Consider the following 19,281-nt stretch of genomic DNA (forward strand, 5'->3'; position numbering starts at 1 on the left):
CAGGGTAGAACTAACAGTCTTTTTGAGGAATGGAGAAATAAAGGGATGACACAGGCTAGACATCTCCTACATGACGAACTGGATGGACGAATGTCTTTTTTCGGCCTTATGTACTATGTTACTATGACGTAGAGCCAAGATGGATGAAAAGGGAGGAGCTGGTGGCAAAGTTCTCTTTGAACCCCTTTCAAACTATTCAATTTGCCCAGATCAAAGCTGCTATTACTTCACACTTAGTGCTGGTACATAAAGAAATACACCTAAACGTACTGGATAAAATCCTGGAATCGGGGGGTGGACGGGGATCAGTGTCCTCTATAAATTATAACATGAGATGCAAAAGGATAAGGTGAAAATTTGTGAGAAATGGGCAGAACAGATAGGAGACGAAACTATAGAGCAGATCATACCAAAAGGATGGCTGAAAGTAAGAAAGCATATAGTAGGCGGAATATGGAGGGATACTCAGCTAAGGATAATACATAGAGCCATTTATGGCTCCAACATACCCCTCATACAGAGAGGCCCGACCGGATGACTAATTGTCCTAAGTGTGGTCAAGGATATACCGATCTGTATCGCGGGCTAAGGACTTGTCCAATTAGTAAAAGGCTTTGGGAAGAAGTGGCCGAGATGATTGGGAAGTTATGGGGACAGAGAGCGGACCTCACTCCTCAGCTCTTTCTATTTCATTATGAGAAGGAGGGAGACTGCGGACGCCCCGCTTGTTCCACACGATAAGTATGGTGGTGGAGAGGAGTAGATTACAAAGATGGCTACAATCAGATGTACCAACAATACAGCATGTACTGGAGCAGTTGAAAAAAGTGTTCCACATGGAAAGATTAGACATTTTTTTCAGAAATGGGAAGCCTTTATTGCTACGTACATGTCAGATGGGGAAATAGAATATATTACGTGACCATGTTCCTTGACGGAGTGGCATTTGGTGGAACAGATGACGGGGCGCTTGGGTAGACGGCTACTGCAACCCTCTAGCATGTGAGAATAATAACAATGTAAAAGAGATGGAAGAAATACATTACTGAAATGTAACTATTACCTTTTTTCGAATTGTTGAGATGTCCCCCATTTGTATCAAACGTGTAGTAGGGATCTGCGTACACCAATGTTGTAATATTTAAGGGTCAAAGAACCCTATTGTTTTTATACATAATTGAGAACAAAAGAAAGTTTTAAATAAAAATAAATGTAAAAATAATAATTTTTTGAGCGAATCGACTTTGGATCGATATTCTGAAGCTCGATTCGCTCAACCCTAATTATCACCATATAACGTTAAAATAATACTGCCATATAACGCCTGTATAATACTACCATGGAGTGCTAAGACTAGACCGTCATATACAGCCTCCAAAATAATACCATATAGTGCTAAGATACACAGATAGCGATCTTTAATGGAGGGGGGGGGGGGGGGCACAGGAAAATAACCTGAAATAAGCAGATAACTTACCAACAGGGTCGTACGTCAATCGCCGATCATCAGCCATAAAGAACCACTGCCGGCTGGAACATCAGCATCCATAATCATAATGATCAGTGACTGCAGCTTAACTGCATTGTGTATAGGAGGTCCTGTCTCCATATAAACTTAGTCTGCTGTTGTATCTCCCTCATGCTTTATACTGCAGCACGGCCTGTTCAATTTTGCTGCTATGTGTAAGTGGAAGGTCAGTATGTGGAGAGATGATTAGGTTAAAGTAAGGACAGAAGATTATAAACTACAGGGACCCAAACCCTCAGAGAGAAGAGGACTATCTGCATGTAGATGGCGGGGCTTTAATAAGGGGAGGTGCTTTCATCAGCCATTGATTAGTAAACTCTTGGCTCCTCCTCCTGAACTGTGCAGGACTCAATGCAGGAGGAGAGGTTTTGGGGAAGTTGCTTGGGGTGTTCCCAAATTTTGCACCTACTTACGCTCTAGGGTACAATAAGGCCCCATAGACTTCTTTGGGGGTCGTATTATGGCGGTGTACCACTTGCATATTACTCTGGTGTCAATCGGTGGTCGAAATGAAGAGGACTCTACAATTTGGACAACCCCTTCATAATCACCAGTGTGAGCACAACACAAAAATACACATCTCACATCCTGCAGACCTTCTGGTGAGAAGAACGAGGCCTTATCCAAGCAATCAACGGTGGACGGAATCTCTTCCTTACTTTTCAGAAAAGAGGTTCTGCAGCATCTGCGCCTCAAATTCTGTAATTTTATTTAAAGGATTAGAGTGTTTCATATAATATAAAGATCTATATAAAGTTTTGGAACTATACAGATTAATAAAAAAAATCAGCCACCAAATCAAACTAAAAATGTGAAGCAGAAAATATACTGTTAAAGCTAAAAATCTATGTATTGAAAACTGAAAATCTGCATCCATTAAACAAACACTCTCCATATATCTTAGTTCATTAACATATTAAAATAATCTGGCCTTTATCCTGGCAGAGTGTTGTGATGTCAACACATTTGCATAGAATGTTCTAGAACTGGGCCTACAGCTGTGATGTCACTGGATGACATCACAATGATGGATTTGTGAAGGTGTGACTCCATGTTGGATGCACACAACTTCAGAAAGAAGATTGGACGCCATGAGGATTCATAGGCGTCTGCGGTATGTTGATCGGCGGGTGCTGGTCAACTCTCTCTCATCCTGCATGTCGATTGGCTCATTCCTTCTGACCCGATTCAGGAAACTGAATCAAAAATGGAGGACTCTGATGAGGAACTCCAGCTTCCTGGCCAAGAAATCAACCATCATGACACAGGTCAGGAGCTTCTTCAGGTCAGTTGCCTTAAGACGTAAAAACCACGTCATCCGCCATGACATAGCTGAGAAGACACCAACTGCTGATCCAAAAGTTGCACATGAGGGGCCCCTAATACCACAAGGCATGTCCCTGGGAGAAAAAACAGAAAGTGGGGAACCCCCACAAAAAAGACCTCGGGATGCTGATACTGTGGAGCCATTCCTTGTCCACAAAGCACCACCTTCTAAAAAAACACCAAAGAGCTGTAAGCGACGATGTAATAGAAAGACTCGTCAAAAACAACACACAGCAAAGAAGGATGATGTCTCTTTAAATTTTGAGACCCTTAAAACATCGGACAAGAAAATGGCTGAGTCTGCTGAAGACCTTTTGAAGGCATCTGGTGAAGCTTCCAAAGCCAGTCTTAAACGGAAAGCACCAACCTCCAATGACAGTCAGTCCGGGACATTTCCACCAGCCAAAAGAGCTGCGGCAGAAAACATGTCCGCTCCATCTACCAAAGATGTAGGAAGCCCGGAGCTGGGAACATCACAAGTGGAGATGGCCTATACTTGGAGAGCACAGAACAACTTTTCTCCAAAGCACTTATCTATCCTGAAGAGCAGCGGCCAGGAAGGCATGCTGGATGATGACATCATTAATCAGGCCCAGGATCTCCTGCAGAATCAGTTTGGGGACTTTGATGGCCTGCAGCCCGCCGCTGCTATTCTCTTTCCAGGGTACAGTGTGCTAAAGAAGGCCGTACAAATCCACTACGACGAGGACAGGGTGCACTGGCTGACCACCTGCTTCAAAAATGGCGACATCCTAGTGGCCGACAGCATCAAGACCAGCAAATTGCCTCTATCTGTTTGCCAGCAGATTAATAACATCTACAGTGTAGTGGTCAATGAGCCCCTGAAAAATCTAAAATGTCTCAACGTGGATCAGCAGAGAAACACCTATGACTGTGGGGTGTTCGCCATAGCATTTGCCTTTGAGTTTCTGGCAGATGACGGTGAACCCACGGCGATCTTCCAGCACGACGTGATGAGAGACCATCTAATATCCTGCCTCCAGAATGGCAGGATCACAGGCTTTCCCAAAAAGGTCAATTAGCGACTCCATGTCTTTCATGACATGTCGAGTCTATGATGGGCCAAGAGATCGCCCTGACCACAAGCCTGATATTACCGAAACAGACCTGGATCCTCTACTTCACCAAAGCTGCAGTCTCTACCCAATCCCAGATTACAACCGCTGGCCCATGGCACAGGTCTACAACCCACAGACTTGTCGGCATCGGTAAGTAACCAGTGACTATTCTAAGTTTCATCATTTCCGTGTACTGATTGTAATAATGTCTTCTCATGTGATAATATATGTATGTGTAGAAAGTACTTAGACAACACCAAATGTTCGGGGTAATCACACCCCACAAACATTGGCCTTTGAGCCTATGGGCCCCATAACTTTGCTGTGTCTATAGTTATACCTATTTATGGGGACGGGGTGTAGCCTAATTGTATCCTCGTTGTGTATATTGATATTGTTTTCTGTATAATTTGGACACAGCGGTATCCACTGGTCACCACTGGAAATGAAAACAGCCTGGGGTTAGGAAGGCAATTGCAGCAGATCGGATCATCAGAGGTCTGAGACAACATGAGGTGCAGAAGAAACCATCTCCTGATCTTCACCAGTGACCCCTGCTAGAAGGTATTGGCCTTAAGAACCAAAAAGAGCCCTAAATAAGGTAAGATCCTTGTTACAGGAGTCAGAAAATGTAATGTGATTTATGACACAGAATAATTTAGGGTTTAGATTCTCCACGAAGATGAGCAGAGCAGTAGACGTTAGTGAAAAATCATCCAAATCGCCTGATACATGGCATATAAGATTGATAAAATTCTAACTGCCTACAGTCGCCACTAGGGGGAGCTCCCATTGACCTTGATATGTAGATCACCTTGAGCAAAGGCTCCCAGAATTGTAATTATGGAAGTGTGTAAAAAAGCAGGGGTTTTGGTGATTTGTATCCGGAAAACTGAGCTCTAAACCTTCCTGAGCTCCAAAAATATATGAAAATAAATCATTTCACGATTATAAGGTGTATTCTGTTTATGTTGGATACAGCAGTGGGTCCCAGAACAAGAATAACAGCTATAACAGTCAATGACATTGATAAGCGTTGGTATCGCTGTTATAAACATGGGACCAAGTTTAATACAGTAAATTGTGTGTCACTTACATGTCATTTTCCGTTGTTCCATGTTCAGTCATAATTATATTTTTTGCATCTGCAGATCACTATACCAGAGCGGGGGTCTCACTGTGTCCCTGCAATGAATATGGGATACAGCTGGAGGTGATGACTCTACCACAAGTCAGCGACATGGTGGCCACCATGTCAGGATCAGATGACCTGCACTTCAGCAAGAGGCAGATTCCGGGCTCGGTCTCTGCACTCACCCACCGGACTTTCCGCAGACAGATGTATTCACTAAAGAAGTGAGTTTCCTGCTGCATCAAAGGCAGATTCCAGGCTTGGTCTCTGCATTCACCACTGGACTTGACATTCACCGGACTTTCCGCAGACAGATGTATTCACCAAAGAAGTGAGTTTCCTGCTGCATCAAGGGCAGATTCCAGGCTTGGTCTCTGCATTCACCACTGGACTTGACATTCACCGGACTTTCCGCAGACAGATGTATTCACCAAAGAAGTGAGTTTCCTACTGCATCAAGGGCAGATTCCAGGCTTGGTCTCTGCATTCACCACTGGACTTGACATTCACCGGACTTTCTGCAGTCAGACGTATTCACCATAGAAGTGAGTTTCCTGCTGCATTAAAGGCAGATTCCAGGCTTGGTCTCTGCATTCACCACTGGACTTGTCATTCACCGGACTTTCTGCAGTCAGATGTATTCACCGAAGAAGTGAGTTTCCTGCTGCATCAAAGGCAGATTCCAGGCTTGGTCTCTGCAGAAGTCAACCTACTTGACATTCACCGGTTTTCCACCGCCTAGGGGAAGGGCAGTCCTTCAGCCATGGCTCCCTAGAGGTTACCTCCACTGGGGTTTTTCCTCTCCTGAGTGCTGAAGGCCCGACTCATCATGAGTCAAAGGCCCATCATCAACAGGGCCACATTTAAGACCAGTGCCCTGACTTCTCATGAGAACATCTACTGTACATTTGATACCTTGCAGTTAATAAAGAAGTCAGTGTATATTAAGTAGTGGTGTGTCTGGGCCTCTTTATGATTCTTCATAGTCAGCTGGATGGGGTTGCAGGGTGTCCGACCCTTGCTGCTCAGATAGTGATGGCCTTTCTTGGTTTTACAGCTAGGCTTATTTTTCTTATCCCCTACCTACAGGTGCGGACTGACTGGTGGGAACTGCTGGGTCCCCCATGATCATGAGAATGGGGATCCTGTGTCCCCGAAGAAATGGAATGGTCAGTCACTCATGTACCCTTCTGCTTCATTCAGTGTCTATGGGGCTTCTGGAAATAGCTGAGCTTTGTACTCGACTATCCCCAGCAGACCCATGGAGAGTAGCTATGTGCACGCTCGACCTGCCACTTCATTCATAAGTGGACACAGGATCCAGATCTCCTGATCAGTGGGGGTCCCAGATATTTTGTTGATAGGGGAACGTTTTGTATCGACAGAAACTATCTCCGGACCACATACCCCTTAAAGTCAACAGGTGCGCAATAATGTGGATGTTACATGGACCACGTCCAGATTTTTGTTTTTGCGAATCTGCAATTTCTAGACCGTAAAACAGATATGGTTGTGCATGGAAGGTTATACAGATTCTACTGAAAAAAGGAAAATATTAAGAGGCAGAGTCAGCGGTGTACCTCCAACGGAGGCAGACCACACAGTTGCTATGGGACCCCTGCAGGAAGGGGCCCAGTCTTGGATAAAAGGCCGCCTCCTAATTACACTTACTTCTCGCTCCTGTCTTGAGTCCCTTGTCTGGGGCTCAGGCTCTGCTTTCCAGCTCCCTGCTTCCTCTGTCCTGTCCTCGGGGCCCCCCTTTACTCAGTACATCATCAGTGGCTAGCTCTGCACCGCCGGAGTCCCGACTAGCGCTCTACGTTGTCTCGCTGATGGGCGCTGAGTTGGCTTGTTCTGTGCCACGGGAGTTGGGATTTCATTCCTTTGTAGAGGATGATGAGAGTGACTTCTGCGAAAACAATGACTTTAAGTGAGAGGTGAGTGTGCTGTCAGTAATATGTGTTCTGGTGTGACGTGCACCCCTCATTTCCAGTGCTGTACCCCCAGTTCTGCTCTGCAGACCGACACAGTGTAATACCGCCATGTCCTGCTCTGTGCACTCAGGTACAGTAAGTGTCTCTGTGTCAGCTTCATGCACTGATGTAGAGACACATTGTTTGTCCTGCTTTACACTGCAGCTTAGCTCCATATGGGCATTACTATGACCACAGGAAATGCAACTACCTGAGACGCCATAAGGGGGCGCTCCAAAATAAAATACAAAATATAAAAATGTATGAAAGAAATTAACATTTTGAGCCCCATTCCCGTACAGAGATGCCCACCTTGGGCAGATTGGCACAAGTGCTGCCCCTTTATGGTCCGTCTTGCAGGGTGATCAGGGGCCAGGATCTCAGAGCAGATGGGGTATAATACTGCACCCCTATCTGGACTCCCAGGAAGAAAGGAGGAAAGTTACACATTCAGACCCTAGAAATCTAGTTGGGCTTTTATTCTATTCACATTCTATATAGAATCGCTATCATCATATAAAGCATCAGCGCGTCCGCTCCTCACTGCTGATATCACTGTGATCTACAGAGCAAATATACAGAGGAGAGGCCCACACCGCCTCCCGGAGAAAGTATACAGGCTGCTACCTTTATAAACCATATTACAGTCTAGAGATGGCTATAATATACTAAAAAGGTCAGCAACTGTGAACATACATTACATCACTTATCCTGTACTGATCCAGAAGTATAGACTGTATTATACCCCTGAGCTGCACTCACTATTCTGCTGGTGCAGTCACTGTGTCCATACAATACTTATCCTGTACTGATCCTGAGTTACATCCTGTATTATACTCCAGAGCTGCACTCACTATTCTGCTGGTGCAGTCACTGTGTACATACATTACTTATCCTGTACTGATCCTGAGTTACATCCTGTATTATACTCCAGAGCTGCACTCACTATTCTGCTGGTGCAGTCACTGTGTACATACATTACTTATCCTGTACTGATCCTGAGTTACATCCTGTATTATACCCCAGAGCTGCACTCACTAGTCTGCCGGTGCAGTCACTGTGAACATACATTTATTATACAAGCGGGTGTGGACCCACTGCACCACTGACTGGCTATACTCTGGAGGGGTGTGACTAAGCAACTAGCCTCTGATGGTGAGGATATGCTTGGGCCGTTAGGGTAGTTGCCAGGTTCCCCTCCAGAGCAGTCCCCAAGTTAGTGGCATCTGACCAGGGGGTCAGAGATACCGGTGCAAGCACCGGTGGGAAGTATGTGGTCAGGAAGTCCGGGGTCAGGACAGACAGCGATCAAGCAAGGTCTGTAAACGAAGTCCGAGGTCAGAGGCAGGCGGCAAACAGGCGAAATCCGATAATTCCAAAAGCAGGGTCCGGTACACAGCAAAGCAGAACTTGAAAAACACCTTCACACTTGGAACTAGACAAGCTAGTGACCATGAGTTGCTCAGGCATCTTCCTGTGGTAGGAAGCACCTTTAAATACCTCCTGTAATCCAGCCATAGGCTGGTGAGACAGAGGGCGTGTACCTGCTGCCGCCCCAGTGAGGAGAGGCACACCCATACAAGCCCTAACACACAGTACAGGTCTCCAGCAGGAAGTAAACTCTGGCATGGAGCACAGATGCAACAGTTAAGGCTACTTTTACACTAGCGGTACGGACCTCGGGCAGGCTGTTCCGTCGGGTGAACAGTCTGTCGGATCCATCCTGCTGCTAGTGACCGTTTGCCCCCGGACTGCCGCTCCGTCCCCATTAACAAGAGGCTGCCGGAATAAATGTTGGACATATTGTAGTTTTATTCTGGCAACTTCTCACCGTGCGCTGCCGTGCTGCCACTGGAACTCCTATTATAGTCAATGGGGACGGAGCGGCAGTCTGGGGGCACACGGTCACTAGCGGCAGGACGGATCCGACAGGCTGTTCACCCGACAGAACAGCCTGCCGGAGGTCCGTGGCGCTAGTGTGAAAGTAGCCTAAGCTACCTGCTGCACGCGCTTGTCAGCACGGCGCATGGCAGCAGGAGGGAAAGAGGGAGCCCAGCGCCCGTGGGTAGGGGCAGCAGTGCCGGCACGGACCGCTGGGCTAACACATTACATCACTTATCCCATACTGATCCAAAATTATAGACTGTATTATACCCCAGAGCTGCACTCACTATTCTGCTGGTGAAAACGCGGTAAAGTTTTATCGTTTTGCAAGTTGAGAGGGTTTGGATTTATTAGAGACCTTGACACAGGTCGCGATTATTATGTGAACCGTCAAGCTGTGAAATGCTGCGACCTGCCTAGCCACCTCCATAGCCTCTATGTGGATGAGGTTGTCGAGTTTACCCCAGCAGAGAGCACTCGCGGACCATACGCCACTAGAATCACCGGCCCGTTCCAGAACCAAAGTCCTTGTGTCACGGATGATGTTGCAGATAGCTGGAAGTTATGAATAAACGTCCGACTGGCTTGATCCCAAACTAAGGAGCATATAGGTGAGCCCTATAAAACCCTAAGAGCTCACCCTGACTGCTAAGCACATACAAGGGTCTCAAAGGTAGACGATTGTATGCCCACGTGCAAGGACGCAAGGAAACACAATACATGAAAGGACTTATCTGAACAAGCAGCAGCAGAAGCCTCCAGCAGTGAACACTTCAATCCAGGAAGTAGTATAAACCGCAAAGTGAGGCAGTATGGGAGGGAATATAAAGGAGATAGGATTAGTCTAAATAGGTGACACCTGGGAGAAAGAAATGAGATGAGAAAGTGAAACCAAAACAAAGAACATCATGCAAGAGGTAGAGAAGGACGTCTGTCAGACCTTCTCACAGAACTGGCGGTGACATCTGGGAGCCCGAGGGGAGCTCAGAATCAGAAGAGGAGCCAGTACACCCTACTGCTCCCAAGCGGCTGGATGCCAGATATGCGCCTTGACTGACCCGTAGCCAGAACCAATATGCCACTGGCTTTGCGGGGAAAAATATTCAGTGGCAGCCCGCAATCGCCATCAGAGGTGCGCTTAAAGAAAACGAGATCATCCAAGATTAGGTCAATGTCCCTATCTGCACCTGACCCAGTACAGGAATGCACCCAGCTATTGCGGCAACTGGTGGTTCCTCACAGCCAGACCCTCCCAGTCCAACCTCAGGAAATGAGGACGTCTACATCCCTTGCTACAGAGGTTGTCTCTGTTGCTATTACCAAACCTACTGCCACAGTTGTGCCAGCTATGATGGAAGAGGAGCCTATTGATAAGGAACCCATAGTTGATGCCGGAGCCCAACTCTATTAAATCCATACGAAAAAGAGCAGGGGGCGGCACAGTCAAACAAGCACACAGTCAGTATGCGGCGATCACAGATGCTCCAAGGCCAGCGAGGAGAGAGACGCTCGGCGGTGCACTGCTGCAAACAGTGAGTAGAGTGTAACAAATGTAGATCAGTAGAAGAAACATGCAGCGGCACTCACCGGTATACGTCAAAACAGCTTTATTCAGCCACAATCAGGCCGGGGGTGGACAAGTCAGACACGCAATGGCAGCGGCGGCCGTTTCGCGCTAATTGCGCTTCATCAGGCTGTACACAGCCTGATGAAGCGCAATTAGCGCGAAACGGCCGCCGCTGCCATTGCGTGTCTGACTTGTCCACCCCCGGCCTGATTGTGGCTGAATAAAGCTGTTTTGACGTATACCGGTGAGTGCCGCTGCATGTTTCTTCTACTGATCTACACCAACTCTATTAAAGATCTAGGAAAACCCTCTATCTTTGATGAAGTCAGGAGACTTCTAAAATGTGTTCCTGGAGGAACCCCAGAATGTTCATCTACCAATTCTTGGGATTATGGAAGCCCCTAATCTACAGATGTTCCGTCTAGCCCGGACCCCTACAATAAAAGTAGGCCGACTACTCATTTAACCCCTTAAGGACTTAGGACGTACCGGTACGCTGTGTTTGCCGAGTCTTTAAGGACCCAGGACGTACTGGTACATCCTAACTTTAAAAATACATTGCGGTGGAGCGGGGGGTTAAACGGAACAGGATGTCCGCTGAAATCATTCAGCGGGCATCCTGTCACAATGCTGGGGGGTGTTATGTGACCCCCCCGCATCGGCAATCGCAGCAAACCGCAGGTCAATTCAGACCTGCGGTTTGCTGCGTTTCCAGTCCATTCGGGTCTCCGGTGACCCGATGAAGCGGAAAAGGACTGTGATTGGTGGTGTGATTACACACCGCCAATCACAGTCCAAACATTTGGCGCTGGCGGTGCTGTCCTTGGTGCTGATTCGTGAGGGGACAGAGGCGGGAGATTCAAACTCTGGGGGCTCCTCTCTCCCCTCCTCTTCCTGCTGCTGCACCTGCACCATCTAGCACCATCCTCACCAGCTCCTGCGAACCCCCCGTCGGCACCCATCACCCTCCTGCACCCATCACCCTCCAGGTAGGTTAGGGTCAGTGAGGGAGAGGCACGATTAGGCAGGGATAGAATTGAGAGTTAGGGTAAAAAAAAAAAAAAACTTCAACTGGTCTATTGTTTTTGGTGTTTGGGGTCCACAGCACTTAGCTATGAGACCCTAGACCCACTTCCACTTGCCACCCCCCCCCCAGCCCCACCACCACCACTTTTTTTTTGCGTGCGCTGACTGTGGCCAGCACTGTTAGCGTCCGGCCACTGTTAGCGCATCGCCCGCCCCACCGTTGATCAGCAAGTTTGAACTTTTTTTTTTTCTAACACTTGTCCATTTTCTTTTTTTTTACTTTTTAGTATGTAGAACACCCGTGCCCCCACACACACGCACATACAATAAAGTTTTACACGCACGCACATACACACGCACACATACCCATGGCCCGCCGTATTTTCTTGGTGGAGGAGGCATACGCCCAGCTTGTCTCCGATTCCGAGAGCCCCAGTGAGAATGAGGATGACCCCACGTTCCTCTTGTCATCCGCATCCTCCTCATCATCATCTGATGACGATGAGCCCCCAAGGCGCGGAGCCAGGGGCCCCACATGCTAGGGACCCTGTGGCCCACACCAGTACGAGCCGCCCTGGGGCTCGTACTGGTTTCCTGGCCCACCAAATAAGCCCACCGGAGCCCCCTACCGGTGAACTTAGTTGGTGTCCCTCATTGGATTTTGAGCCCGAGATTCCGGATTTTGATGGCAATCCAAGTATCCAGATTCCCACAGTGGGCTTCACTGAAATTGACTTTTTTAGTTTTTTTTTTCAGTGACCCATTTGTGAATCTGATGATGGAGCAGACGAACCTGTACGCCCAACAGTTCGTTGCTCAGCACCCGGGCTCCTTTTTGGCTAGACCTGTTGGCTGGACTCTGGTCAGTGCAGCCGAGATGAGGACGTTTTGGGGCCTCATGCTGCACATGGGTCTAGTCCAAAAACCCAGTGTCAGGCAATACTGGAGTGGGGACATCCTCTACCAGACCCCACTCTACAGTATGGCCATGACACGCCCCCGGTTTGAGGCCATCCGGAAATGTCTGCATTATTCAGATAATGCAGCATGTCCCCCCCCCCCCGTCTGTATGAGATACGGCCGGTCATCGATCACTTCGGGGCCAAATTTGCGCAGCCCTACGTATCTAGAAGGGAGGTCGCGGTTGATGAGTCTCTCGTTGCATTCAAGGGGAGACTCAGTTTCCGCCAATACATTCCCACTAAGCGGGCGAGGTATGGCAAGAAAATTTACAAAATTTGTGTGAGGGGCGAGATTCCCGTATTCAACCCCCAGAATTTCCCCCACTCTGGGTGTTAGCGGGAAACTTGTGTGGGACCTTATATACCCACTTCTAGATAAGAGTTACCACTTGTACATGGATAACTTTTATACTAGCATTCCCTTGTTTAGGTCCCTTGTCGCCAGATCCACGTCCTCTTGTGGGACCGTGCGGAAAAGTCAACGCGGCCTCCCTACCTACCCCCTCCAGGTACCTTTCCCCAGGGGTGAGACCCGTGCCCTTACCAGTGGAAACCTATTGCTGGTCAGATATAAGGACAAGAGGGATGTCCTTATACTGTCCACAATCCACGGTAATAGCACCACCCCTGTCCCTGTGCGAGGTACCACGGCAACGGTCCTCAAGCCAGATTGTATCGTCGACTACAATCGGTATATGGGAGGAGTTGATCTCTCTGATCAAGTACTCAAGCCATATAAAGCCATGCGCAAAACCTGGGCAAAGTACAAAAAAGTTGCGGTCTACTTGGTACAGGTTGCATTTTTTGTTACCTTGCCTCAAAAAAGTGTAATATAGAGCAACCAAAAATCATATTTACCCTAAAATAGTGATGCAAAGAGAGGAGAGAGAGGTAGTCGGGCGGCACTGCTTGCACTGGTGATGCCGTAATAAACCAGACCGTGATGCGGTTAAACGTGCTTCTTAATGTGGTGCTCAGCAAGAAAGATACTGTAGACAGTAGGTTGCAACATGAAGAGAAGGCAGAAATAAAGTTGCAGCACTCACCGAAGTATATAACTCTTTCTTTATTGACGCTTCCTCAAAGGGTAGCTGGAGGATCCTGGGGCGGACACAAAGTTGCGAGCGGCGATGGCCGTTTCGCGCGCAAGATCGCGCTTCCTCAGGCCACTGAATGCGTCATCGCGCATGCGTGCGCTTTATGCAGGTGGATAAGGGGACGGCCGACGCCGTCAGCAACTATCTCACTCCCACGGATATGACGTAGCTAAAATACATGCAACCAACAGGTTCGGTCATAGTACAAGCATACTGGAAAAAAGACAACACCGACATTGAAGATATATAGGAAGAAAGCGGACATCAAGGGGTATATAAAGTACAGCAGCACAACATATATATTGAAACTATAATGGTAAAATCACCTTTATAGATAGATTCACCAATGTGGGGAAGGGGGAGGTCCGCTTATATTTAGGGCATATGCGCAACAATAGGCTCCTCTATATCGAGCGCATGCAACTCACAGGAACACCGACATATCATTTCTGTCATTCATTCCCACCGCGTGCATGGTCTCCGTTCGCATAATCCACCTTGCCTCCCTCTGCAGGAGCAGGCGGTGCCGGTCACCACCCCGTGGGATGGGACGGACATGTTCTACGCCCGCAAAAGAGAGGCAACGTGGATGTGCGTCGTGGGCCGTGCGAATATGTTCGATGAGGCGTGGACTGCCTCTACCTGATCGAATGGAGCCAATATGTTCGCGAATGCGCTCGAATAGAGGGCGAATTGTTTTTCCTATATAGAAGCGCTTACAAGGACAAAAAAAACACATATACCACATAGGACGTACGGCAATTAATAAAGTCCCATACTGTGTGTTGTACCCCGCCTATTTGTAGGTATTTACTGCAGACATTAAGTGCGCAAAAAGAACAATGGCCACACCTAAAATTGCCCACAGGTTTTCTCAACCAGCTCTCATCTCTAGGTGTGGAGAATACGCTCCTAACTAGTTTGTCTTTGATTGTAGGGCATCTTTTAAATGTGACCAATGGTCTATTTACAGTGAAGCTACTAAGAGTGGGGTCTCCTTTGAGTAAGTCCCAATTGCGGTTGATGACCTGTCGAACCATTTCGGCGACCGGGCTATACTGGAAAGAGAAGGCAAAGCGTGAGGGTTTGGCATTGGTGCCCTGTTCCATGAGCAAAACATTACGGTCAAGTTGGGACGCTTTTTGAAGGGCTAATGAGACCTCTCCCAATGGATAACCCCTATTAATGAGCCTAGCCCCAAGTTCTCCAGCCTGTCGATGGAAACTTTCATCTGTATCATTAATCCTGCGCAGTCGGACGAACTGCTCATATGGGACTGCGCGTTTGACAGACGGTGGGTGGAAGCTGGTCTGGTGGAGGAGTGAGTTGGTCGCCGTCGTCTTACGATAGCCGCTGGTGTGTACCACCCCATCTTTCACCATAACATGTACGTCTAGAAAGTCCAGAACCTCACCACCAAAATTGATGGTGAACTTCATGTTCATACGGTTACGTGCGTTCAAATGATCAACAAATGCATGACACGACCCCTCGCTCCCCAACCAGACCAGAAAAATATCGTCCACATATCTTAAGAATAGGTTGATGTGGCGCATATAGGGGTTATCCATTGTGAAAATATAGGTTTCCTCAAATACCGCCAGGTACAGGTTGGCGAATGTGCACGAGACAGGCGTGCCCATAGCCGTACCTAGTACCTGGCGGTACCACTGTCCGTCAAATTGGAAGACATTGTTACTAAGAACAAGGTCCAAAGCTTCATGGACGAAGTCACTGAATACCGCACTCTTATTGCTTCTGCTTAAAACGGTGTTGATAGCCTGGAGTCCGAGATCGTGAGGGATCCGGGTATATAGGCTTTCGACATCCAAGGATACGAGACTGAATTCCTCCCGCCACTCAAGGCCTCGGAGTGCCCGGAGAAAGTCTCCCGTATCCTTTAGGTATGTCGGGGTGCTCCTTAGTAAAGGTCTAAGGAGCCAATCAATATAGCCGGATAGGGGTTCCAGCACTGAACCGATTCCCGCCACAATGGTGTTTTGACACCTTCATTTTCAGGAGGTAACAGTACATTGCAATATTTATATCCATATTTGTATTTGGTGTATTTCAGGTGATCGCGTAGAGAACTGTAACAACTGTCCAGAGATAATTGATTCAGTAAATGTTCAACTGGTGTACAAAAAAAGACTCTTCATCATTTACTACTACTACTCTCAACATTTGCACCTTATGGTGTTGGCGTCACGAACCAGGGGCCCAGTTGTACAAGCACCCTAAACATGACCATCAAGGGCACCTTAACCAACATCTGGCTGGTCTTCCCTATAACCAGAGTGCCCTAGAGGATTTTGTCTTCCCATCACCTGTACGCCAGCCCAGGGAGGCTCTGCTAACCGTGAGTAAATTAACTATTACACCCACCGGCTCACCACCACTACACTCACTATCCCCTGTGGTTTGGTATGCTACACCAGTGCTCCACAGCGGCAGCAGCACGATGTCCTCACACATGGTCCTGCATCATCTGTGTAGGAGGAGGAGCGGGGCAGGCTGGGAATCAGCCTCTGCTCCTCCTACACAGCAGCGCGATGTGGCACAGTGTCCTGCTGCTGCTGATTGGGAGCACAGATCATGGGAGGAGCCAGATGACTGAGGCGAGAAGTATTTATTGTTTGTTTAACTTTCAGTGAAGTGCATAACCAGTGTAAAGGTAGCACTGGGCACATATCTTGGCATATCCACCAAAAGAGGGCACATATCTTGGCATATCTACTGTGAGGGGGCACACATCTTGGCATATCTACTGTGAAGGTACACATATCTTGGCATACCTACTGTGAGGGGGCACCTATCTGTGAGTAGACCTGAGGGACTAAAACACTGGGTAGAAAATAAAAGGAGGCACATAAGGACTGATTCACATATATCCGCTCTGTAGTATGCTCTGTGTAAGGTATTTCATCTACAATATTGCTGTAAGCGCCGTGCAAAATGCCACAAGGGGGCCCACTGAGACTTTATCGCCCAAGGGCCCACATAAAGCTGGAGCCGGCCCTGCCTCCTGATATCTATTACAATGTGACCAGTGTAGAAGAAACACCACGGGTGCTAATCCACATGTTGTACCACCATCTACTGCTGCTATAACCATAGACAGGAGGTTCTTAGTATACATTGTTATCAAAATGCATAAGCCCACTTGCCACGTCAAGGCGACCTCCTTCAAGTGGGTCCCTACACTAACACTAATGACTATTATTATTTATTATAAGGCTACGGTATTAGAACTGTTACTATTATTGTTAATTATGTCTCTACACCTAAAACTGTTGATCCAGAAGAAGGCGAAAACCCCTGGACACATTCAGCCAATTCGTGTCACAGGGGAAAAATTCCTTCTCGACCCCGGGAAAAGGTGATCAGTCCTAGAACCCTGGATCAAACCCCCTGATCCCTATCCCTAAATTAGGTCCCTATACCTAAACTTGTTGATCCAGAAGAAGGCAAAAACCCCTGGACACATCCAGCCAATTCGTGTCACAGGGGAAAAATTCCTCCTCGACCCTGGGAAAAGGCGATCAGTCCTAGAACCCTGGATCAAGCCCCCTGATCCCCATCACTAAATTAGGTCCCTATCCCTAAACCTGTTGATCCAGAAGAAGGCGAAAACCCCTGGACACATTCAGCCATTTTGTGTCACAGGGGAAAAAATCCTTCTCGACCCCGAGAAAAAGGCGATCAGTTCTAGAACCCTGGATCAAAACTCCTGATTTCTATATCTAAGTTTTCTAAAAATCATGTTATTTTTTTATTTTTACTAATGTTATAGATTTATTACTATATTACTACCCTTTTACCTAAGCATTAATATTTAATAACTATAATTTTTTTTTTTGGGTTGCTGCTGGTGTTCTGACAGCTCCTTACCATCCTTCACCGGCAGAATGGTTTGAAGAGGATGGTCCAGAGGATGTTCTTCTTTCCTCTCAGGTTGGTGTTGACATACTGGAAGGTGGTTGGCTGGCGGATCTTCTGTCTTCTTCCAGGCTGATGCTGAACTCTTCTCAGGTTCTTGCTCTTCACATCCAGTTTCACCATCCTCTGTTCTTTTTTCTGCTTCTTCTCAGTAGTCTCATCCTGCTGCAACCGGGATGTCTCTGCCTCCTCTCGCTCTCTCTTGGCCTTCTCCACCGGCAGGTCTTCGCACAGTTGGCTTGCCATCATCAATGCCGGCTCTGGATCTTCTTCCTCCAGTGGAAAAGGCAGGTATTTCCTCTGAGCTTCTGGGTTAGTCGGCATGAGGCGCTAAGAACAGATTCAGTCACTCGTCTATCAGACGTTCCTATTAAACCTTCACATCTATAAACAGAACATGGAGGAATCTGGAGAACAATATGACAGGCAGTAGGATCGCTCACCTCCATCTTGAAGATTGGAGACGGGAGGAATCTCATGGAGTAGATGAGACGTTGTTGGTCTCTCTCCTCCACGGTGCGGGGATAAGCTGCAGAGAGAACACAACCAGATCATGAGTTTACTTCAGATCAGTCTAAACCTCGAGATCAGATCAAGTTTTCATAGTCGAGTCTTATTACCAAAAATACTCACTTAAGAAGGGTGTCAGGCCATAGATGCAGTGCTGGAGGCAGTAGATGTCCTAAAGAGAAGAGAATACAGTAAGTGACCACTTACCAATCCTCATGGGTAAAAGCACAAAGGGCCAGATTACAATGAAGCTACTTACCTCCAGAGAAGTGCGGCCTGCTCCAATCCTGTACTAGTCAAGAATTGAAGAAATCATAGCGCGATCTGTTAACCCATAAAAGAGACTTAGTCACAGATCTGATAAAGGCAGTGAATGTCCTCCCAGGTGTAGGACCCTCGTGATCACACACTGATGGCCGGTCCTAAGGGTGGTAATATGGAAGTCCTGAAGAACCAGTTATAACTTCTTCATATATCTTTATAGCAGTCAGAGATCAGCTTTCCTCATACAGAGCTCCAAATCCCCTGCAAAGCCTTAGAATAAAATGATAAATTGTAGCTTCCTGCAGCCACCACTAGGGGGAGCAGAGAAGCGCACTGTACAGGCAGTCATCAGTCCTGAGCTCCCCCTAGTGGTGGCTGCAGGCAGATCTAATGTTACCATTTATATCAGTGCTGAGGATTTGGAGCTTTGTATCAGTAAAACAGAGCTCTGATCGCTATAAAAATATATCAAGAAATGAATCAACATAGAAAATGCCCTGATGATAAAAGGCGGACATTCACGTTACATATAAGAGGATAATAATCACATATGATAATGCAGTATATATATATATATATAGTGCTGTCTTTACTGGGTATCTGTAGTGTCCCTTATAGCAGAAGGGCCCATATACGTAATACCGCACATAACACAGAGGGGAAATTTATCTCAACTGATATGAAGGAAAACTGGCTCAGTCGCCCATAGCAACCAATCAGATCGTTCCTTTCATTTTTCAAAACTCATTTTGAAAATGAAAGGTGGAATCTGATTGGTTGCTATGGGCAACTGAGCCAGTTTTCCTTTGCACCAGTTCTGATCCATCTCCCCCATAATGCAGACTGGTTGTACTGGACCCTATACAGATATATGACAGGTTTATTTCTAAATGTATCCTGCCCAGGAGTCAGGAGAACAGAACTCACCCCCAAAAAGACAGTAAAATACCCCAATTAACAACACTTTAAAAAATACCCCATTTCCAGAGCCAGC

At 47.2% G+C, this 19,281-nt stretch overlaps 1 long non-coding RNA gene across 1 annotated transcript; it reads left to right on the top strand.

The window, feature by feature from the left end:
• Positions 1 to 15,833: 15,833 nt before the first annotated feature.
• On the top strand, positions 15,834 to 17,771 carry LOC122938402. Its single transcript, XR_006390013.1, has 3 exons — positions 15,834 to 15,933; positions 17,458 to 17,528; positions 17,666 to 17,771. It is a non-coding gene; the product is annotated as an uncharacterized LOC122938402 (long non-coding RNA).
• Positions 17,772 to 19,281: the final 1,510 nt, after the last annotated feature.

Source organism: Bufo gargarizans, chromosome 5 (assembly GCF_014858855.1).
Source record: "Bufo gargarizans isolate SCDJY-AF-19 chromosome 5, ASM1485885v1, whole genome shotgun sequence".
Classification (NCBI taxonomy): domain Eukaryota; kingdom Metazoa; phylum Chordata; class Amphibia; order Anura; family Bufonidae; genus Bufo; species Bufo gargarizans.